The 24,160-nt window shown below is 45.1% G+C and overlaps 1 pseudogene; it reads left to right on the plus strand.

The window, feature by feature from the left end:
• Window positions 1-627: 627 nt before the first annotated feature.
• On the plus strand, window positions 628-745 carry LOC124790696 (annotated as a pseudogene).
• Window positions 746-24,160: the final 23,415 nt, after the last annotated feature.

The raw sequence follows: 24,160 nt of genomic DNA on the forward strand, positions 1-24,160 counted from the left end.
TCTATTTTGTAGCCAGCCGGGTATAGCTACACGTTTGTCTTTCTTTATTTTTATTCTAGTCACAATCAAAAATTTTGTTTCACGATCATTGCAAACCGTCTGTGTCTCTCTTAGGCTTGGTTTTTGTATGTTGCTAAAAAGAAAAAAAAATCTATGAAAATCTCCAGTGTGTGTCAGTTCATTTGTACAGGGTAACTAACATTTCATGACCTATTCACGATAGAAAACAAGTACATGATATGATTAACCTGCATAACTCTTTTATACTACGTTCTCTGAAGTAGCTACAAATATTACGAGTATTATAAATATCTTTAAGGTGTCAAAAGTTATTTCAGTTGACAAACGTTAAGCGCCTAAACCCGTTTATCGCTTCAGATCTCGGCAGATAAAGTTACGAGTGTTAATAAAGCAAGAACTATCCACACATTTAGCACCATCACTGATCGAAAACTTTGGTACGACGACTTGCTTCGAATTAAATAGGCTGTGAATGTCCAGCCTGCATGGATCCCTGCAACCTACCACAGGAAAGGAAACAAAACGAACACAGTACTCTATAAAACATAGATTGTGATTTATCTGAAGTCGAAAGTGTATGATTTAATCAGCTTGATAGAACTGAAAGGCAACGGCCTTGCCTCAGTGGTTACACCGGTTCCCGTGAGATCACCGAAGTTAAGCGCTGTCGGGCGTGGTCGGCACTTGGATGGGTGACCATCCAGGCAGCCATGCGCTGTTGCCATTTTTCGGGGCGCACTCAGCCTCGTAATGCCAGTTAAGGAGCTAGTCGACCGAATTGTAGCGGCTTCGGTCAAGAATACCAACATAACGCCCGGGAGAGCGGTGTGCTGACTCAACGCCCCTCCTATCCGCATCCTTTCCTAAGGATGACACGGCGGTCGGATGGTCCCGGTAGGCCACTCGTGGCCTGAAGACGGAGTGCTTTGATAGAACTGAAAAACATACATTAACGGCATTTCTGCGGAAAGATAGATGCTTATCAAACACACGGTTCCCCAGAGTCTAGTATTTAGACTTGTTGACCTCCAGCGTGGCGATCACGAGCAACACCGACTCAAAGGAAGGCCTCGGCGCTTGTTGGTGACGGCGAACGCCAGGTCTGTTGCAGGCAGAAACGTCTGAGCGTACTTATCTCTATAACTCTCTTATTTTTGGACAAAATGTTTGGTATTGTTTTGGATTCTGCAGTTTTATTTAGATGAAAGATTTTATTACTATCGTGAACCTACGAATGAAGATCATTGTTCTGTATTACTGAGTCCTGTCGAAACAAACGTAGATGAATATGAGAAGACGCTTTGCCCCATTGCAAGCTTCGGAAATTTTACATTCTAGTAACTATATTTACTTGATCCATTTTGCTATCGAAACTTACCCCAACCCCCTTACAATGAACTCGTTTCTTTTATTTATTTTCGTTTGACATCGTCACTGGAAATGTGAACTAATTTACATGTGTAAATGTCCAACTGTTGCCAGTCATTAGATTACAGTCGTTTTCAAAGAAAGGAATTCTAAACAGGAAACAAAATAGCTTCATACATCGAAAATACTGCTGAGCTTAAACTTTTTTTAACACGCACATTAGAAAAGATAAATATTCCCCTCTTGCAACTGAAAGGAGAATGTTTATAGGATAAAACAATTTTATTTGATAAAACAAGTATCTCTCTCTTGCCTCTTCTTCTGTCCCCCACCCCCTCCCTCAACGTGTAAAATCGCAAGATATTTCACTAACATTCAGTGCTCCTCACCCCATAGTCAACCAAGATACCTAAAGAAGAGACCAATATGTTCATAGTTTCTAGTAAAAGCAACCCAGTACAAAAGTAGCTTCCTCAGATTTACAAATAAGGTAAAGAAGCACGAATTCTGTTGCTGCTGGACCATGAAGTTGTTTTTTTATGTTAATCCTTAAAACAGGTGGAAATTTAAGTTCAGGAGAACACTATTTGTTAAGAAGTGTAATGAATTGCACGATTAATTGATTGCAGAAATCTCTCAGAACAATGTGTGTTGGTCAACTACCGCCAATAGTTTCACATTTTCCTGTGTCAGGGAGGGAGACACCACCATTATGAGTATGCCTGAAACAGACCTGGCGTTCGCCGTGCCTAGCTGACGTGACGTCACGAACAAGCGCCGAGGCCTTCCTTTCAGTCGGTGTTGTCACTATACGGCGGACACTGCCGCGCCGCAGCCGGCGGGCCCTCAGTGCCGCCCCGCTGACGTCAGCTGGTGCCGGCCGCCGTGCGCTGACCTGCGCTGCGCGTCGCTGCGGGCGCGGACGCCGCCGGCCGCCCACAATGCCTGGCGCCATCTTGTGTGCGCCCCGGCGTATTGATCTGGCGCCGCCGTGACGTCATACGTGCTGTGGTGTGCTGCGCCGCAGCACGACTTGCTGGATCCTCGGTGCTGCGGCCTCTCGCGCTCCGGAATGCCTCGGCGCGCACCGCACATTTATCCCCCCGCGGAACTTCCTGCCGTTCCAACTTACCCATCATCCTAATCGATATTAATTTGTGACCTTGTTCTAGAAGTGGCTGTGCCACTCACCTTACAGGCAATCTTCTGAATTTTTTATCATTTATTTGTCGTATTTCAGTTTCATCCTTGCAATTGCTAAGAAAAGTATTTATTTTAGCAGAGCGTTTCGTCTCATTCATTTCAAACATCGTCAGGAGTAGCATTTTGATCTGATTTCCGCTGCATCTCGAAGTATTGTCTGTATATCTATTTTCCAGATATTCTATCTCTTGGCATATATGTTCGTGGTCTACTTTAACCTTTGCTTGCACCTCTCTAGATATAAAACACCACAAAATATCTACATCTACATACATACTCCGCAATCCACCACACGGTGAGTGGCGGAGGGTACCTTGTACCACAACTAGCATCTTCTCTCCCTTTCCACCCCCAAACAGAACGAGGGAAAAATGACTGCCTATATGCCTCTGTACAAGCCCTAATCTCTCTTATCTTATCTTTGTGGTCTTTCCGCGAAATATAAGTTGGCGACAGTAAAATTGTACTGCAGTCAGCCTCAAATGCTGGTTCTCTAAATTTCCTCAGTAGCGATTCACGAAAAGAACGCCTCCTTTCCTCCAGAGACTCCCACCCGAGTTCCTGAAGCATTTCCGTGACATTCGCTTGATGATCAGACCTACCAGTAACAAATCTAGCAGCCCGCCTCTGAATTGCTTCTATGTCCTCCCTCAATCCGACCTGATAAGATTCCCAAACGCTCGAGCAGTACTCAAGAATAGGTCGTATTAGTGTTTTATAAGCGGTCTCCTTTACAGATGTACCACATCTTCCCAAAATTCTACCAATGAACCGAAGACGACTATCCGCCTTCCCTTCAACTGCCATTACATGCTTGTCCCACTTCATATCGCTCTGCAATTTTACGCCCAAAAACGTTTCTACGTTCTGATGGCTAAATATAGAGGATGGTTATGATTAAAATTACTATACTTGACACTGCCGCCACGGAATACGAACGATCGTAGGACGATGAAATTTTGAGGAAGCACTTCTAAGAACACGCGGAAGGGAAATAACGAATAAACCCTTGAAAGGAACAAGTTTTAAATTCCACATGAGGGGGTGACGATTTTTATCTGTGTGCAATGTTTACGTTCCAGGATACAAACGTTGCTCAGTGTGACGATCATCTACATCCACGACAGCCTGGAACCGTGCTACAGATACCATTTCATAGAATATTCAGCTTTCGTGTCACAGTTCATGCACTGCTTCAAGATCGCACATTTGCAGAGTTATCAGCTACGGCAACAGTAACTTCTTCAACAATCTGTGGCACAATTGGCCGTCGGTCCCTCCCAGGGGCAAATGCCGCCCGGAGTGGCCGAGCGGCTCTAGGCGCTTCAGTCTGGAACAGCGCGACCGCTACGGTCGCAGGTTCGAATCCTGCCTCGGGCATGGATGTTTGTGATGTCCTTAGGTTAGTTAGGTTTAAGTAATTCTAAGTTCTAGGGGGCTGATGACCTCAGAAGTTAAGCTCCATAGTGCTCAGAGCCATTTTAAACAGGAGCAATTCCCAAATCAGCAGTTAATTCGAACTTCTGAATCATGTTCTTCAATGCCGGTGGTGAAAGAAGATATCTCCGTATAGCTTTAATGTGACGATACTCGAGAAGGGCAGCAGTGCTGTCGCTGTTGTTTTGATAAAACAGGTTTACAAGTAAGGCTGTGCTCGCTAAAGATGTCTATTTAGATGTAAAATAGGGTCTTAAGTCTCTAAGCTTGCCAGTTGAAGTACATTTATAAATAAATAAATACAAATAACCCAAGTAACGTAGATATTCTATTATTTCATAAGTAGTTTAGATGCAAGAAACAATTTGACAATCGTGAAATTTTCTCTCTGCAGAAGAGTGCGAGCTGATGTGAAACTTCCTGGCAGATTAAAACTATGTGCCGCACCGAGACTCGAATTCGGGTCCTTTGCCTTTCGAGGGCAAGTGCTCTACCCAAGGAGCTACCCAAGCACGGCTCGCGACACATCCCCACAGCCTTACCTCCGCCCGTGCCTCGTCTCCTACCTTCCAAACTTCACGGAAGTTCTCCTTGCCCGAGAAAGGCAACGGTCCGGAGTTCTAGTCTCATCCGGCACACAGGTTTAAGTTATCATGAAGTTTCATGTTGGATATATGAAAATAAGTAATAAGTGTTTAACAAGTAACTTCTAGTTAATCGGCCGCTATTCAACGACAGGGTAAAAAAAAAAAAAAAAAGGAATTTCAGGGTTTTTCATTAGGAATGGAGCACAAGCTTCGGTAGAACAGGATGGAGAAGAAAATCAGCCGTGTCCCTTTCAGGGGAACCATATAAGGATTCACCTTTATCGACAGGAAACACGGAAGGTTGGTGGGTATCTGAGAGTTCACTGTTTGCACCACCTCGCTCTTTATACTTATCGGATTTCAATACTTCTTCAAACAAGAGGGATGCTGCTGTCTCCTATGTTTGGAGAGGAAAGATTGTTGGGAAGCACAATTTAACCATTAAACACAAGATGATGGCTGGAAACTGGTCAGTGTCAGTTCTCTTTCCTTCAACTTAAGGATCTTTACGGCCTGTAGCTTGCGGCAAGATGAACCAAGCGTTAAAAACCGTCGTATCACTGTACTCGTTCCTTTATAAACATTATATAGTTGTGTTGAAAACAGAAACCAAGTTCCATTCGAAAAGCATCCTGTCCTTTGCTTCCTATCGCTTGTCGAAACCTCGTTTCCATATCTTGAACTAGTTCTGCAATTTTAAAACTGTTCGCATTTAATATGACTCCCTGTGTATCACTAAAGAGTTGGAAAAGATTGGATTTTCTGTTGTTCGAATATGTTAACATAATTTTTAAGATAAGTTTTAAATATAGTGTTGTTTACAGTCTAAAACCGTACTGAGAATCCTACTTAATTAACAGAAGCTATGCTGGCGTGTCTCTTTCTGTTTCTTTTCTCGTTTTCATCTTTCATTCTCTACCCAAGTTAGCTGGTCCGGTCATAGAGAGCGTTAATTTTATCAAATACCAATGAGCTGGGAGCGGGGCAATTGGATTTCTAAGTAAGAATACTTGAGAAGCGATTACCAGTTCCAGCTTCTGCCTAACAACCAAGTGCAATCCTTAAAAATCTCGGTCGGACAGTGGGCTGGGAGCTGTTTTGCATTTGCTGTTAGGTGTCTTTTGGCATTTGTTATGCATCTGAGGTGCAGCTTGGTGTATGTACTTTGTGGCGTGCGTATCCCTTGTGCGTTGCCTATAATCCATTCATCTGCTCCTTATGCAAGAGGGTACAAAATTAAAGTTTCCGGTTCTAAAATATCTCTTGTTGAAAATTGCTATTAATTTACTGAAGGAGTTAGTATGGTGCACACCTGGTTATTAGACCCAGCTAGTTGAGTGAAATCTCGTCTTCCCAGCACCAGCGAATGTTAAAGGACGCCTAGCGTCGCCGAGAAATGTCAGCAAACATTTTGTCTGTAACAAAAATTTTTCCTTACGACGTGATGTATTAACCCTACACCTTCGATGCAGTGACTTTGTTATAAGCGCGTCTCTTCTAAGAGTCGCCAGATCAACTTTCTCTGGTGACTTGGCGGAAAATTGCAATTTGGTTTTTGTGTAGTGTAGCTGCAGTCAGCCCAAACAGCGCTCGTCACCTCAGTCATGCGACGCGCAAGTGTCGACAGAATGCGCCGGTTTGTTTCCCGTTAGAAAAAAAATATTTATACGTCGAATTTTACGTGCCCATTCGATAGAGCGTTCCCATACTACAGTGGGATATTTGTTTTTTCTATATGTGTTAATAGGGACAATAAAACACGACGGATAATCAGTACTCCAACAGCGCCTCAATAGCGCTGCACGCTTGGCGGTAGTAATCAGGGCGGGTCGGATGGTGCTGTCCCTGCTGGAGTACCGGTTATTTATCGATATTTACTGTCCCTGTTTATATATATCGATAACATGAATATCGCACGAGACTAATGTGGGATCGCTGTATCAAATGGGCTCGTAAAATTCCATTTCAAAAATCATATTGTTTGTAACGGGAAACAAACGGACACCTTCCGCCGACACATGATGGATATGATGTGGTATTTGTTTGGGATGACTCAATCTACAGAGTGCAAAAACGAAATTGCAAATATCTACTAAAATACTAGAGAAAGTATATTTTGTGTGAGTGAGAAAGTTCCTAGACGTGCGACGTGCTCAATACGGACTGGGATGTACGTACTGAAGAGCTGGTGTTTACTTTTTGCACGTCATATCGATTACTTACTCGACATCGACAGAGAGAAACGTTTATTTTCTTAGGAAAAAGATCTACGTTGATGAGTTACATAATTCGGTACTGCCAGAAGAGACAGTCAGGATGCCGAGAACTGAGCTGGAAGCTTCGAGCTTACGTGAATTTATCCAGACTGCACCGGTTTTCTTGAAAATTTTCACATAATTTTGAATGTAATTCGTTTCGTGTTTAACATTAAAATATTTTATTTTCACAAGATTCCAACATGACACAGGGCCGACACTCTTTACAGTTGCTCTTAGGGATCAGTTTCATGGGTTATTTGCTGCAAGATGAGACGGTTGTAGTAATCTTATGACGAACTCGATAAAGAGATTCAATGACGATGGGATTTTTTTCTTTTTTCATCTTTGGATCTCCATATTTAGGATCATTCAGACAGAAAATTCTATTTTGTAGCATTTTTGTAGACGCTTAGGATGTACTCCAACCTCATTCGCTACCACTTTGTTTGCTGTAGTTCACGATATCGTTGCGCAGTATGACGTCAACATCGTGCTCGACTTTCAGTTAAAAGTGTGTAAAGATGAGTGCCATGAAATCTAACCTACATCTACATCTACATTTATACTCTGCAAGACACCCAACGGTGTGTGGTGGAGGGCACTATACGTGCCACTGTCATTACCTCCCTTTCCTGTTCCAGTCGCGTACGGTTCGCGGGAAGAACGACTGCCGGAAAGACTCCGTGCGCGCTCGAATCTCTCTAATTTTACATTCGTGATCTCCTCGGGAGATATAAGTAGGGGGAAGCAATATATTCGATACCTCATCCAGAAACGCACCTTCTCGAAACCTCGACAGCAAGCTAAACCACGATGCTGAGCGCCTCTCTTGCAGAGCCTGCCACTTGAGTTTGTTAAACATCTCCGTAACGCTATCACGCTTACCAAATAACCCTGTGACGAAACGCGCCGCTCTTCTTTGGATCTTCTCTATCTCCTCTGTCAACCCGACTTCGTATGGATCCCTCACTGATCAAGTAGAGGTCGAGCGAGTGTTTTGTAAGCCACATTTTCTAAAGACTCTCCCAATGAACCTCAACCTGGCACCCGCCTTACCAACAATTAATTTTATATGATCATTCCAATTCAAATCGTTCAGTACGCTTACTCCCATTTATTTTACAGAAGTAACTGCTACCAGTGTTTGTCCCGTTATCATATGATCATACAATAAAGGAACCTTCTTTCTATGTATTCGCTTCGTTGGTTGTTGATTTCTTTAATGTAAGAATTAATGTGTGAATAGTGACTGTCTACTTTGTGTGTACTTCCGAGACTCTGCCGGCAGGTGTATGACGGTTTGTCGTGAAATACCCTCTGCTGCAGTGCAAGGGACGGAAGGGCTAGGATGGGAGTCGGCGTGGGACCGGGCCCAGACGGACTGGTCCCTCGCGAGTGTATGTGTGAGTGCGTGTGTGTGTGTGTGAGAGAGAGAGAGACGGCTGTGCAAAGCAGGCGCAGCTGCCGGCGACCGTGCATTGTTTGCAAGAAATTCGTCTCGCGCCTGCGCGCGCTTCTCACCTGCGCGGCCCTTCATATGCAGATCGGCCTCCCTGCTCCCGGCCTGCCCTGCACCAACGCTAAACCGTGGAGCTCGCCTTCTGCTGCCGGCCCCTTGCGGAGGCCAAACAGCCTTGGCGTTTCGACGTGCTTCGCGAAAGACATCCACCACATTTCATTGTCTGTAGGTTATAAGTACACTACTGGCCATTAAAATTGCTACACCAAGAAGAAATACAGATGATAAACGGGTATTCATTGGACAAATATATTATACTAGAACTGACATGTGATTACATTTTTACTCAATTTGGGTGCATAGATCCTGAGAAATCAGCACCCAGAACAACCACATTGGATGGCGTGTATAGGTACAGCTGCCCATGCAGCTTCAACACGATACCCCAGTTCATCAAGAGTAGTGACCGGGTATTGTGAAGAGCCAGTTGCTCGGTCACCATTGACCAGACGTTTTCAATTGGTGAGAGATCTGGAGGATGTGCAGGCCAGGACAGCAGTCGAACATTTTCTGTATCCAGAAAGGCCCGTACAGGACCTGCAACATGCGATCGTGCATTATCCTGCTGAAATATAGGGTTTCGCATAGATCGAATGAAGGGTAGAGCCACGGGTCGTAACACATCTGAAATGTAACGACCAATGTTCAAAGTGCCGTCAATGCAAACAAGAGGTGACCGAGACGTGTAACCGATGGCACCCCATACCATCACGCCGGATGATACGCCAGTATGGCGACGACTAATACACGATTCCAATGTGCGTTCACCGCGATGTCGCCAGACACGGATGCGACCATCCTGATGCTATAAACAGAACCTGGATTCATCCGAAAAAATGATGTTTTGCAATTCGTGCACCCAGGTTCGTCGTTGAGTACACCATCGCAGGCGCTCCTGTCTGTGATGCAGCGTCAGGGATAACCGCAGCCATGGTCTCCGAGCTGATAGTCCATGCTGCTGCAAACGTTGTCAAACTGTTCGTGCAGTTGGTTGTTGTCTTGCAAACGTCTCCATCTGTTGACTCAGGGATCGAGACGTGGCTGCACGATCCGTTACAGCCATGCGGATAAGATGCCTGTCATCTCGACTGCTAGTGATACGAGGCCGTTGGGATCCATCACGGCGTTCCGTATTACCCTCATGAACCCACCGATTCCATATTCTGCGAACAGTCATTAGATCTCGACCAACGCGAGCGGCAATGTCGCGATACGAGAAAACCGCAATCGCGATAGGCTACGATCCGACCTTTATCGAAGTCGGAAACGTGATAGTAAGCATTTTTCCTCCTTACACGAGGCATCACAACAATGTTTCACCAGGTTGACACCGGTCAACTGCTGTCTGTGTATGAGAAATCGGTTGGAAACTTTCCTCATGTCAGCACGTTGTAGGTGTCGCCACCGGCGCCAAGCTTGTGTGAATGCTCTGAAAAGCTAATCATTTGCATATCACAGCATCTTCTTCCTGTCGATTAAATTTCGCGATTGTAGCACGTCATCTTCGTGGTGTAGCAATTTTAATGGCCAGTAGTGTACATAATGGCCTGGTTATGATCAAATATGACGTACTACCCCACCACGGTACTAATGCACTTGGCCTCCCGTGGCCGTTACCGGAAACGAGCGGTCACATCACAGTAAAGGAAAAAACTCATCAATTTTTTCGCATGTCGTATAAGTCCGGTCAATTTGTCTGGTCTTTAAAACAGCAGAGCATTCTGATCGGCTTCAAGGGCACAGGTAAACACACGATCAGACCAAAGCGCCCTCTCTCCCAGATGCAAAAATATTATAGTCGACTAATATACACTGAAATGCCAAAGAAACTGGTATAGGAATGCGTACTCAAATACAGAGATATGTAAACAGTCAGAATACGTCGCTGCGGTCGTTAACGCCTATATAAAACAACAAGTGTCTAGCGCAGTTTCTAGATCGGATTCTGCTGCTACGATGGCAAGTTATCAAGATTTAAGTCGCTTTGAACGTGGTGTTATAGTTGGCTCACGATCAGAGGGACACAGCATCTCCGAGGTAGCTATGAAGTGGGGATTTTCCCGTACGACCATTTCACGACCATGTATGTCAGAAATCCGGTGAAACATCAAATTTACGACATCGATGCGGCTGGGAAAAGGTCCTGCAAGAACGGGACCAACGACGACTCGAGACTCGGTCAACGTAACGGAAGTGCAACCCTTCCGCAAATTGCTGCAGATTTCAATGCTGGGCCATCAACAACTGTCAGCATGCGAACCATTCAACGGAACATGATCGATAGAGGCTGTCAGAGCCGACTGCACGACACAAAGCTTTACGTCTCGCCTCGGCTCTTCAACTCCGACATTGGACTATTGATGACTGGAAACATGTTGCCTGATCGGACGAGTCTCGTTTAATACAGTACCGAGTGGATGGACGTGTCGGGTATGGAGATAACCTCACGAATCCATGGACTCTGCAGGTCAACAGGAAACTGCTGAAGCTGGTGGAGGCTCTGTAATGGTGTGGGGCGTGTGCCGTTGGAGTGATACGGGACCTCTGCTACGTCTAGATACGACTGACAAGTGACACGTACGTAAGGATCCTGTCTGTACACCTGCATCAATTCATGTCCATTGAGCATTCCGACGTACTTGGGCAATTCCAGCAGGACAATGCGACACCCCATATGTCCAGATTGCTACAGATTGGCTCCAGGAACACTCTTCTTAGTTTAAACGCTTCCGCTGGCCACCAAACTCCCCAGACATAAACATTATGGAGCATATCTAGGATGCCTTGCTGTGTGCGGATCAGAAGAGATCTCCACCCTCTCGTGCTTTTACGGATTTATGGACAGCCCTGCAGGATTCATGGTGTCAGTTCCCTCCAACACTATTTCAGAAATTAGTCGAGCTCATGTCACATCGTGTTGCGGCACTTCTGCGTGGTCGCGGGGGCCACACACGACAACAGGCAGGTGTACCAGTCTCTTTGGCTATTTAAGTGCATGTCATAAAGACCTCTGTTTGAGAAAAGCAGCTCCCTTTTTGGTCAATGTACTTCCGCACTGCGTCAATTTTATCTCTGAAATGCGACTCTGGGAAGTTTAAAAGATGCCTTTCAACAACTGCCATACCCTCCAGAGCTTTGATCAGTACACTGCAGGATAGCAAACAACGAAATTTTACTTATTATATGTGTACAGCATAATGGGAAGAATGTATGATTAAATTGTTACGTGTTTTGGGGCGCACATAAGGCGAAATTTAGTAAGTTAACTAAGAGGCGCAATCACATGCAGAAACAGTGGTTTTAATCCGGCTGGGAATCTAATCGAGGTTGAATGACAGATTCTCTTCATCACCTGTGTTGCTTCACCTCTGTGCCAAATGTCATCAAAGTAGTGGCTGGCGACTGATACGGCGCCAGTCTCTTGGCGACTCATGACCAGGTGTTTTAAGTGGCTGAAAGATCTAAGAAAGTGCTAGGCAGAGTGCACTTCGAAGCGGGACCTATCACTGAAGACAATTCTACTTCAGTCAACTAGATTTCAGGCCCCAATGTCCAGCGAATACGTGTTCGAAGACCCCCTGGACACCAGTGGAACACCAACCTCCCATACAACCGGACAACCGCGAGTGATGTTCTGAGTTGCCATTTCATTTCACAGCACGACCACTTTGGTTATCGCTGACAGCGCCCCTACAGCGCAGCCGTACGTCGTCGATATTCTATGCTCCATTTTGTTACCCTTCATGGCAAGCCATCCTGGGCTTACATTTTAGCAAGATAATACCTGCCCGCTCAAAGCGAGAGTTTCTACTGCTTTTTTTCCGTACTTGCCAAACTCTACCTCGACCAGCAAGTTCGCCGGTCCTCTCCCCAACTGAGAATGTTTGGAGCATTATGGGCAAGACCTCGGGATAATGACGATCCAAAGCTCTAATTGATCAGATCTCTCAGGAGAACATCCAACAACTTTATTTATGCCAAGCCGAATTTCTGCTGGCAAAAGAGCCGGGGATGGACCAGTGCGTTATTGACTTCCTCAGTTCGTAAAGCTCTTTCTCTTGAATAAATCATCCAGTTTTCTGAAATTGTAATCATTTCTTTGTCTGTACACGTACGACAAGTCTGCCGATATCCGTCCCATTTGGAGAATTCCTTCGTGGCACGTGTCTTTTCCTAGGGTTTACAACAGTTGCTCTCCTTGGGACCTCTTTGTGTCTTAGAGTTTATAATGGCTGCTCTCCAAATTACAGGCTATGTGATCGTTTTGTGTACCCAGTGGCACTGCATACCACCGCGCTAGGTGCTGCGCCTTTATGGGAATGGCGTATGCAATCTCGCAACGTTCGTTCTATTCTGCCCTGTGCACAACGATACGTACATCGTCACGTCTGAAACTACGACGCAGAGCGACTCCTGCCTTCAATATTGGCGCTGGCTGCACCACTGTCCGCTCGCTTCTCCCTCCTACCGCCTCACGGGAAGCCGTCACATGCCGTGTTGACAGTCCAATGTGCTCCTCACTGCGCTGTATTGTCCACGTGGATACTCGCCTTGCTGCAAACAAGCCCTTCCCTGGCTCAAATAGCCTGACATGTCTGTAAGATGCCTTTCCTTAATCTACACTCCTGGAAATGGAAAAAAGAACACATTGACACCGGTGTGTCAGACCCACCATACTTGCTCCGGACACTGCGAGAGGGCTGTACAAGCAATGATCACACGCACGGCACAGCGGACACACCAGGAACCGCGGTGTTGGCCGTCGAATGGCGCTAGCTGCGCAGCATTTGTGCACCGCCGCCGTCAGTGTCAGCCAGTTTGCCGTGGCATAAGGAGCTCCATCGCAGTCTTTAACGCTGGTAGCATGCCGCGACAGCGTGACCGTGAACCGTATGTGCAGTTGACGGACTTTGAGCGAGGGCGTATAGTGGGCATGCGGGAGGCCGGGTGGACGTACCGCCGAATTGCTCAACACGTGGGGCGTGAGGTCTCCACAGTACATCGATGTTGTCGCCAGTGGTCGGCGGAAGGTGCACGTGCCCGTCGACCTGGGACCGGACCGCAGCGACGCACGAATGCACGCCAAGACCGTAGGATCCTACGCAGTGCCGTAGGGGACCGCACCGCCACTTCCCAGCAAATTAGGGACACTGTTGCTCCTGGGGTATCGGCGAGGACCATTCGCAACCGTCTCCATGAAGCTGGGCTACGGTCCCGCACACCGTTAGGCCGTCTTCCGCTCACGCCCCAACATCGTGCAGCCCGCCTCCAGTGGTGTCGCGACAGGCGTGAATGGAGGGACGAATGGAGACGTGTCGTCTTCAGCGATGAGAGTCGCTTCTGCCTTGGTGCCAATGATGGTCGTATGCGTGTTTGGCGCCGTGTAGGTGAGCGCCACAATCAGGACTGCATGCGACCGAGGCACACAGGGCCAACACCCGGCATCATGGTGTGGGGAGCGATCTCCTACACTGGCCGTACACCACTGGTGATCGTCGAGGGGACACTGAATAGTGCACGGTACATCCAAACCGTCATCGAACCCATCGTTCTACCATTCCTAGACCGGCAAGGGAACTTGCTGTTCCAACAGGACAGTCCACGTCCGCATGTATCCCGTGCCACCCAACGTGCTCTAGAAGGTGTAAGTCAACTACCCTGGCCAGCAAGATCTCCGGATCTGTCCCCCATTGAGCATGTTTGGGACTGGATGAAGCGTCGTCTCACGCGGTCTGCACGTCCAGCACGAACGCTGGTCCAACTGAGGCGCCAGGTGGAAATGGCATGGCAAGCCGTTCCACAGGACTACATCCAGCATCTCTACGATCGTCTCCATGGGAGAATAGCAGCCTGCATTGCTGCGAAAGGTGGATATACACTGTACTAGTGCCGACATTGTGCATCCTCTGTTGCCTGTGTCTATGTGCCTGTGGTTCTGTCAGTGTGATCATGTGATGTATCTGACCGCAGGAATGTGTCAATAAAGTTTCCCCTTCCTGGGACAATGAATTCACGGTGTTCTTATTTCAGTTTCCAGGTGTGTATTTTCTAAGATACGTCGTAGGGTCAGTATTGCATCTACATCTACATCTACATCTACATCCATACTCCGCAATCCACCTGACGGTGTGTGGCGGAGGGTACCCTGAGTACCTCTATCGGTTCTCCCTTCTATTCCAGTCTCGTATTGTTAGTGGAAAGAAGGATTGTCGGTATGCTTCTGTGTGGGCTCTAATGTCTCTGATTTTATCCTCATGGTCTCTTCGCGAGATATACGTAGGAGCGAGCAATATACTGCTTGACTCTTCGGTGAAGGTATGTTCTCGAAACTTTAACAGAAGCCCGTACCGAGCTACTGAGCGTCTCTCCTGCAGAGTCTTCCACTGGAGTTTATCTATCATCTCCGTAACGCTTTCGCGATTACTAAATGATCCTGTAACGAAGCGCGCTGCTCTCCGTTGGATCTTCTCTATCTCTTCTATCAACCCTATCTGGTACGGATCCCACAATGCTGAGCAGTATTCAAGCAGTGGGCGAACAAGCCTACTGTTACCTACTTCCTTTGTTTTCGGATTGCATTTCCTTAGGATTCTTCCAATGAATCTCAGTCTGGCATCTGCTTTACCGACGATCAACTTTATATGATCATTCCATTTTAAATCACTCCTAATGCGTACTCCCAGATAATTTATGGAATTAACTGCTTCCAGTTGCTGACCTGCTATTTTGTAGATAAATGATAAGGGATCTATCTTTCTATGTATTCGCAGCACATTACACTTGTCTGCATTGAGATTCAATTGCCATTCCCTGCACCATGCGTCAATTCGCTGTAGATCCTCCTGCATTTCAGTACAATTTTGCATTGTTACAACCTCATTGTTACAACCTGCATTGTTACACCACAGCATCATCTGCAAAAAGCCTCAGTGAACTTCCGATGTCATCCACCAGGTCATTTATGTATATTGTGAATAGCAACGGTCCTATGACACTCCCCTGCGGCACACCTGAAATCACTCTTATTTCGGAAGACTTCTCTCCATTGAGAAGGACATGCTGCGTTCTGTTATCTAGGAACTCCTCAATCCAATCACACAATCGGCTCTTACTTTGTTCATTAAACGACTGTGGGGAACTGTATCGAACGCCTTGCGGAAGTCAAGAAACACGGCATCTACCTGGGAACCCGTGTCTATGGCCCTCTGAGTCTCGTGGACGAATACCGCGAGCTGGGTTTCACACCACCGTCTTTTTCGAAACCCATGCTGATTCCTACAGAGTAGATTTCTAGTCTCCAGAAAAGTCATTATACTCGAACATAATACGTGTTCCAAAATTCTACAACTGATCGACGTTAGAGATATAGGTCTATAGTTCTGCACATCTGTTCGACGACCCTTCTTGAAAACGGGGATGACCTGTGTCCTTTTCCAATCCTTTGGAACGCTACGCTCTTCTAGAGACCTACGGTACACGTGTTCCAAAAATTCTGCGGAATCCAAACTGATCTTCCCCGAGGTCGGCTTCTACCAGTTTTTCCATTCGTCTGTAAAGAATTCGCGTTAGTATTTTGCAGCTGTGCCTTATTAAACTGATAGTTCGGCAATTTTCACATCTGCCAACACCTGCTTTCTTTGGGATTGGAATAATTATATTCTTCTTGAAGTCTGAGGGTATGTCGTCCGTCATACGTCTTGCTCACCAGATGGTAGAGTTTTGTCAGGACTGGCTCTCTTAAGGCGGTCAGTAGTTCTAATGGAATGTTGTCTACCCCCGCGGCCTTGTTTAGACTCAGGTCTTTCAGTGGTCTGTCAAACTCTTCACGCAGTATCGTACTGGTACTATAACTTACCGCAAAAAAGGGGATCACCAGAACTGTTAATTACAGTTTTTGGCGAGAGATATGTCGTAGAGGGACCTGTCCCGAATACCTGGCTAGTGCCTTTTCATGAGATGCCCTATAGTTTACTATAGGAAATTGATGTTGAAGTTTTATGGCTTCACTTCCATACCCGCAGCGTTGATCATTCAGCGATCAAGTGAGTGTAGCGCAGCGTCTACGGTTCTCGGCTACCACGCTGATGGTAGGGGTTCAAATTTTGAACGTATATGTGACGTAAAATTATTAATTTCATCAACAAAGCAATCATTATAGCAAAATTTCTTCAAATGTATATTCCCTTGTTGTTGCAGACTCGTCCTATTCAGTAAACTTGCATGAATTTCTATGCTAGAATGAAATTCCGGAGATATTTGTCGTACAAGAATTTAAACAACATGTGTTTTCCGGTATAGTTTTCTATGAAATCCATGTGCCGGCAACGCAACAGCTTTCATTAAATGTGCAAGGTGCTCTACGAATTTGTGTTTCGGTTGCTGCAGCGACAAGTTCCATCCGGGATATTGTTTTAAAAAGTGACACGATTCTGTAAACTATTCTGTAACAAATGGAATACCCACTTAAAGTTTGCTGTAACGGTTGATTTGTTATTGAAATTACTATGGCGAAAATGACTAGTTTTGATTAAATTTGCGTGACATACACTATTTGATGATATAATGTACGGTAAAATTGGAAAATAAAAATTATATGAGCAAGATTTGAACCCATACCGTCAGCCTGGTAGCCGTGAACCGCAGCGTTACACTTCTCTCGCCTGGTCAAAACGTAATTAACTTTTCACGCACAGCAAGTGCAACATAAAACTTCAATTTCGATTTCCTGGGAACTAGGGGTCGTCACAAGAAAAGCAGCTGGCTACGTACTAGGGACAGGTCCCCTTACAACGTACCTAACACTCCACGCTACACACGCGCCGCTGATCTCCACAATGAATACCGCCTTGAAACCCTCAAGGAAGTACTCAAAAAACACGTCACACGACTATACAGGAACACGAGAAACTCGAACAATCCTTTCATCCTTACTCTGGGAAACCATGCTCACAACCATAGGAAGCATAAACGGCCAAAGACACAACTAGCTAGGGCACAACCACCTGTGGCAAGCTAACATGCACCAACAAGCGACAAACGTCGGCAAGCCCCTGCATATCAGCAACGTTGACTGGATATACCAGCTGCTATTAAAGCTGCAGCAGGGAAACCGACAAGCTCGCCCACTGACGCACAAACAAATCACCAACGTCACCCTACCCAGTGCATCTGATAAATGACCTATCGGACACAAGACGATGATGAACCTAACTGTTACAGGTATGCTGACGCTGACCGAGGATCAACACGGGCACCCAGCGGCAGACGCCGAGCAACAGCACCGCACAACGTCACAGGTATCGACATGCATGATACCCACTACTAACAAAGCCTACCCTTCCAAGATCTGTCGCAGGCAGCAAGACATACACTACTGCTCATACTACCTGACGATTTTAACTACCGCCTAGATGTTTATCGTGCGCCTATTAGAGGCCACATTAAAGTAAAGTAAGGTAAAGTAGAGTTAAACAAATGTTTACCAACGGTGATTTATCGTTTCTTATTGTATTACCAGTAGAATTTTTATACCATACTACTGTACCTCTGTGTATCCTGTGTTACATTTTCATCTTGTTTACGCGTTTCAGTAAACTGTGGTTGTAAGTCTTTTTTTACTTCGGAATTAGTTCTTTGTTAAGCCTACGTTACTTCGTACCAGTCCGCAGCTCGTGGTCGTGCGGTAGCGTTCTCGCTTCCCGCGCCCGGGTTCCCGGGTTCGATTCCCGGCGGGGTCAGAGATTTTCTCTGTCCCGTGATGACTGGGTGTTGTGTGCTGTCGTTAGGTTAGTTAGGTTTAAGTAGTTCTAAGTTCCAGGGCACTGATGACCATAGATGTTAAGTCCCATAGTGCTCAGAGCCATTTGAACCATTTTGAACTTCGTACCAGGGTACGACTCAGACTAATACCTACTCTGAATTGTCACAAATAACTGTAATATACCTTTTCCCGTGTTCAGACGGCTGTACGGCAGTGTTCTGAAAGCCAATAAATAGAGAAAAAGTGCATTTAAGTCCTATGGCATGGAGGGCGAGGAGACCCTGAAGAGCAAGCTCAGCCACCTAATTAGAAAACATCATTCCTATCCGCCGCGCCTACAGGCATCTTTTCGTCGCGAAGTATATGCTTTGTGTGGGGAAGTGTGTCTGTTGAGTGTAGAGGGACATAGCTACTCCTCTCGAAAAGCACGAAAGGGGCCGCCGATCATAACGTTCCTATCAGACGGACGGATCGTCCGGGACAGTGGCACAAAGACTGGTAATCAGAAACTCTGCGCCACCGCTCTCCTCCCCTTGCCGTCCAGATATCGGCAGTGCAAATTTCTTTCGTCCTAAGGATTCGCACCGGCTTACCTCCGAGTCGAGCGCCAACACACAGGTTTGCGTTAGCGGCCTCGTCTACGGAGACGCGTCAATGGCACATTGACCATTTTTTAAAGGAAAATATTAACTTTGTCCTTCTGCGCTAGCCCCTGCCTCAGAATGAGAGGTAAATAAAGTTAATGGACTCTCAAAAGTGCGACATGAATTTAACAATTAAAAAATACTGCAGTTTAAAACAGTAGAGCAGCCACGACATGGAGGCAACACCCATTGAGGACGGATGATTTTACTTAGAAGTGCGCAATTTAGTGCGTCACAGGAAAGTTCCCTACTTTTATACAAGGATTTACCTTATAGAAATCCACTCTCTTGTGGTTTATTTGCCTATGTGCGTGGTATTAGGCCACTGATTTGGCTGGCAGAAGTCGTTGCTTGGGAACGGAAACCGATCAGATCCGCACAGTTTTAATTTCAAAACATTGAGGGGTGTGGGGGCCTCGGATGCTTAGTTTAAAAGTAGTTAACGAAAGGACATTAATTATGTCCGACAGTTCGTATCCGAAGATTCCGCCGCCTAAGTCGCCTATTTTTGTTGTAACACATGGAAACCATAACGCAAATGGTTAAGAGACAAGGTAATGGCTTGGATCAATAACGGAACAAACACAACAAATAGATTCAAACAATCCTTATCGATCAAATACACTGACAACTACGAAACCTACACCTTCTCGGCTTGAGCTCCAAACGACAAAAAGCGGTAACGTAAGGAGAAGATAAAAAAGCACTTCCCCTCCACTGGCTTTGCATTCACCAGTTTTACAACTTGTGGAAGTTGTGTTAAATGCAATCTTTGAACATATAGCGAATACGTTTTGCACGAACATATTTCTCTCTTTACAAGCGAAATATGTTTTTCTTATTACACAGCATTACATTGCCATTTATGAGAATGAAAAGTAGAGTAAAAAATAAACGATAATACGAAACACTTCAGTTCCTAAAATGTATCTGTAAAAGGACTCCAAAGCTGTAAATCTGTTACTGCATCTTCGAGTGAATGGAAATGCTTATTCGTCGTGTTAGTATTTTAACTGCATTATACAATAAGTGTCCTCAAAGCGCTTAGTGTCATGAAAATTGAGTAGTGATTGACACATATTAACGTATTTCGTATAGGTGTTAAAAATTCTGCAAAAGAATTCTTTACACAGCTACTAGGAGAACAGCGACTTTGACAACAAGCTGCTGCTTTTTCAATTATCCTGCATAGGTGCGTCTTTATACCGCACCTCTCTTAATATTTACATAACAGAAGGTGGGCGCGAATGGAGCTGCAGATACGCACAGATCGGCGGGCGCAGCCTGGGGAAGACGCGGCGCTCGTTCCAGGAGACGGGGGGAGGAACAGGGGAGCCGAGACCTCCCCCAGAGGCGCCATTATTACTGTGCCAAACCGTCGGGGATCTTCACACCGAGCGAGCAGATCGATACATCGCACATCACACGGACGCACACAAACAACGACCCACGCCCACCAGACGTAACACATTCTGTTACACTTGCCATTAACACGTTGGACTACTCAAAAAGGACTGAGGTTTTTAAGTTGTCGGGTTACTCGGAGAGAAAGCAGCTGTGAAGACTGTTTGGAATTGTATCTAGTCGAACTTAAGATACTCTTCACACACAGACCAATGAGCTATATGAGAAAAAACTTTCTACGGCGTCATGCGAAATGTGTTCAAAAAGTAAGGGAAATTTTGTAATTGGACATGTTGTATTGGACCGATCGTGCTTTTTCATTCTTGTATTGGTAGCAATATCTGGAGAGTGCCTCTACAGTGTTAGTTATATTAGATATTAAGCCTGCTGTCAGCTGTAAAAATATTCTATGTATTTTGGTAATATCTGCGGTTATTTATATCGTATAAACATTAAATTTTGCTTTAAGAATGGAATACAGTGCAGCAAAGTTTTAGAAATATTAAATACTTTTATTCATTTCTCAAGTAAAGACCTGCTGCCTGTTATTACATAGCACTCGTGCATTGTGTGATTTTACATGTTATATTATACAAATTCAATTTTATTACAATTACCTTTTTTTGTTGAAAATTTTGCACCACAGGGTGGTCGGAAATTCCCGTTACAAACTTCTAGCACTTGTAGAAGGTAGTGAGTACGTAATATTTTGAATAGGAACACATGTCCTGGAACGTACCGTTTTCGTGCTGCAACCGTTTGAAAACATGTTTGCTAGGAAGGTTTGCAACAGGATAGTCATATTGGTGGGTGCTTAAGTCAGATGGGCTGATGTCATTTGACACCCTATCCTACCTCACTGACCTGGTTGAGTCTCATTCGCGCGTCTGTCAGTGTTGGAGCAACATGGCTGAGTACAAGTTTGCAGGAAACACCTACATTGATCTTCCTGAATGGCGAAGCTCCCGGCAATGGAAGAGATGTTCGTCGCCTTTATCAAGGTAGTTCTCCACAACTTCAGACTACATCGCGTACCTTTTTCGCCGAAGTCACGCTGCGATTTCGAGAAAGGGTATCTTCACCAGCAACAGGCGTGACTGTGGCGCTCCAGGGCGGCCCCCTACGCCCGAACTGGAAGAGGCCTTAGTGCATCACGTTGATGAGAACCCGTCAACAAGTACACCAGCAGTGTCATAGTCTATTAATGAGTGTAACTGTAAAACAAGTGATTTACTGGATCACGCCCAATCAACTACTTGTAAAAATGGTCGCAGTAGCAACACGTTTTCAAATGGTTGTAGCACGGAAATGGTACGTTTCTGAACACGGGTTCCTATTCATAACATTATGTACTCACTCCCCAATACAAGTCCAGAAGTTTGTAACGGTAATTTCCGACCACCCTGTATATATAATAAGTACAAATGCATATATACACTTTTATTTAAACTTATTGCTAACTTAGACATTGCCGGCCGCGGTGGCCGTGCGGTTGTAGGCGCTGCAGTCCGGAACCGCGGGACTGCTACAGTCGCAGGTTCGAATCCTGCCTCGGGCATGGATGTGTGTGATGTCTTTAGGTTAGTTAGGTTTAAGTAGTTCTAAGTTCTAGGGGACTGATGACCTAAGATGTTAATCCCATAGTGCTCAGAGCCATTTGAACTTAGATATTGATAATAAATAAAACACGTAATAGGTTATGGATTTATTTTAAATTAAAATTAAAAGTCGATTTCATGGAAGAAACAAGAGATGGCAATTTGACTTAGATGTGATGTGACAGTTCTTCCCTTTATACCTTCTGCGTGTAGGGTTACGTTTGATACATATGTTGTCTTCACAGTGGTGATAATTTAATGTGTTGATTGGTTAGTTAGTAGTTAGTTAAATACTCCTTTCGTTAAGTATGTTATGACCAATACAAGCGCTTGCGGGGTAGTATAAGTATTTAGAGGAGAGGCACGAATATGTTGAAGATGGCGAGCGCCCTAGTTGCCCCAGCACATCATCAACAGATGGTCGCCGGATCACAGTTATAGAATGGCGTATCAGTTGTCTCATGGCATAAATTTTATCGGATGTTTTGGGCATGAAAAGTGGAACATCAGTATTTTTTTCTAAATTCAGGCATAAACTTTGGCAAACGCAGTTCGGTCATGAGTCTCTAGATGAAGTCAACAACTATGCAGAACCACTGAGACGTATTATAACATGGGATTATGGATCGATGTCGCCGGATGCTGTGACCGAGCGGTTCTAGGCGGTTGAGTCCGGAACCGCGCTGCTGCTACGGTAGCAGGTTCGAATCCTGCCTCGGGCATGGATGTGTGTGATGTCCTTAGGTTAGTTAGGTTTAAGTAGTTCTAAGTCTAGGGGACTGGTGACCTCAAATGTTAAGTCCCATAGTGCTTAGAGCCATTTGAACCATTTTGATACGATGTCGGTTCTAAGGAGCAATTGTCCTAGTGGAAGCACTCTGGGTCACTCACACCGAAAAAAGCTTGACAAGTGCTCGATGGTGGGCTTCGATATTAATGGCAAGGTACGCCATGAATTCTTGTCACAAGGCCCGACCATCAGAAGGGAGTGTTACAAAGCCTTTTGCATGAAACAATCCAAGAAAAGCGCCTGGATTAGTGGCGACATAATTCATGCATGGTTCCTGCACAATGGTAATGTACCCGCCCTTACTTCGTTACTCGTTCGTGATTTTTTGGTCAAAAGCAATACAGTAATGGTCCCGCAGCCTCCGAAGTCAGTTTGTTCCTGCAAATTTGTACGACGTTCCTGCATATGAAAGTACCGTACAGACTGTATGTTCATGTGAGGGTTAGTTCTACGTAGAGAAACGATATCATCATCAGACCTTTCACTAGCTGAATCTGGACTACCTTGACGGGCAAAATAACTGGCAGCTGAGTCAGCCAGTGTAATGCTTCGTTGTCTTTCCGTGGAACAGACAGACTCAGCTCAGGAAACGAATCTAACGCCATCTGTTGTAGAGATTCCCATGGCCGCCGCCAGTTTCTGAAAACGTACGAATCTGAAAATCCGATACGCTATAAAACACAGAATTAAATTTACAAAATACAAAGCAGTCCTGGCCACTGAAATTGTTTTACATGGTGACCGAATGAGTTTTATTACAGTTGTGCTTTCTGAAAGGGTAGTGTATAGACTGTAAATAAAAGCACATTAACAAGTTCGTTTGTTAACTATAGAGCATGTGAAGAATTGCCGATATTCCGTTCTGAGGTGCTTCAAATGTTACTGTTTTTTTTAAACAATAGATACATATTTCACCAGCTGCGGCCTTATCACTTTAGGAAATGGTGTAGAAAAGATCCGAGGATGGTCATTACTGACTGAAACCGGTCATCGTCAAAAGAATTGATATTGTGATCAAAGACTGGAATAAAAAACATTTGAGATACATATTTACCTATTAACCCTATTATGAAATAAAACAGAAAATGTATTTGACACGTTCATACGATGCCCATGTTGGTGTGTTCCTTGACTTCCAGAAGGAATCCTATACAGTTATGTACTGTTGTTTATCGCAAAAACTCAAGGTTACAGAGTACTGACTGAGATTTATAACTACAATCAGGACTTCCCAGAGGTATAACGCCAAACTTCGTCCTTAATGGGACGAAATGATCATATGGAAAAGTGATTTCAGGAGTACAGTAGAGTCCGTTATTGTTTACAGTATTGTAGATGCTCTAGTGGGTAGTATAGGAAGCTGTTCGCAAGCGGTGCTATTGCCTGTATGAAGCCTGTAATGCCAGAAGACTGTAGCGAAGCGCGCGAAGTTCTGCAAAGGGTCGATGATTATTGCAGAGTCATGCAGTTGTCCTGAACGTAAATAAATTTAACATATGGCTCATAAACAGGCAAAAAGATCCATCACACCACTAGCGACAAATCACTGGAAACATTACCGAGTCCTAAAT

This window comes from Schistocerca piceifrons, chromosome 3 (genome assembly GCF_021461385.2).
Source record: "Schistocerca piceifrons isolate TAMUIC-IGC-003096 chromosome 3, iqSchPice1.1, whole genome shotgun sequence".
NCBI classification, from domain to species: Eukaryota; Metazoa; Arthropoda; class Insecta; order Orthoptera; family Acrididae; genus Schistocerca; species Schistocerca piceifrons.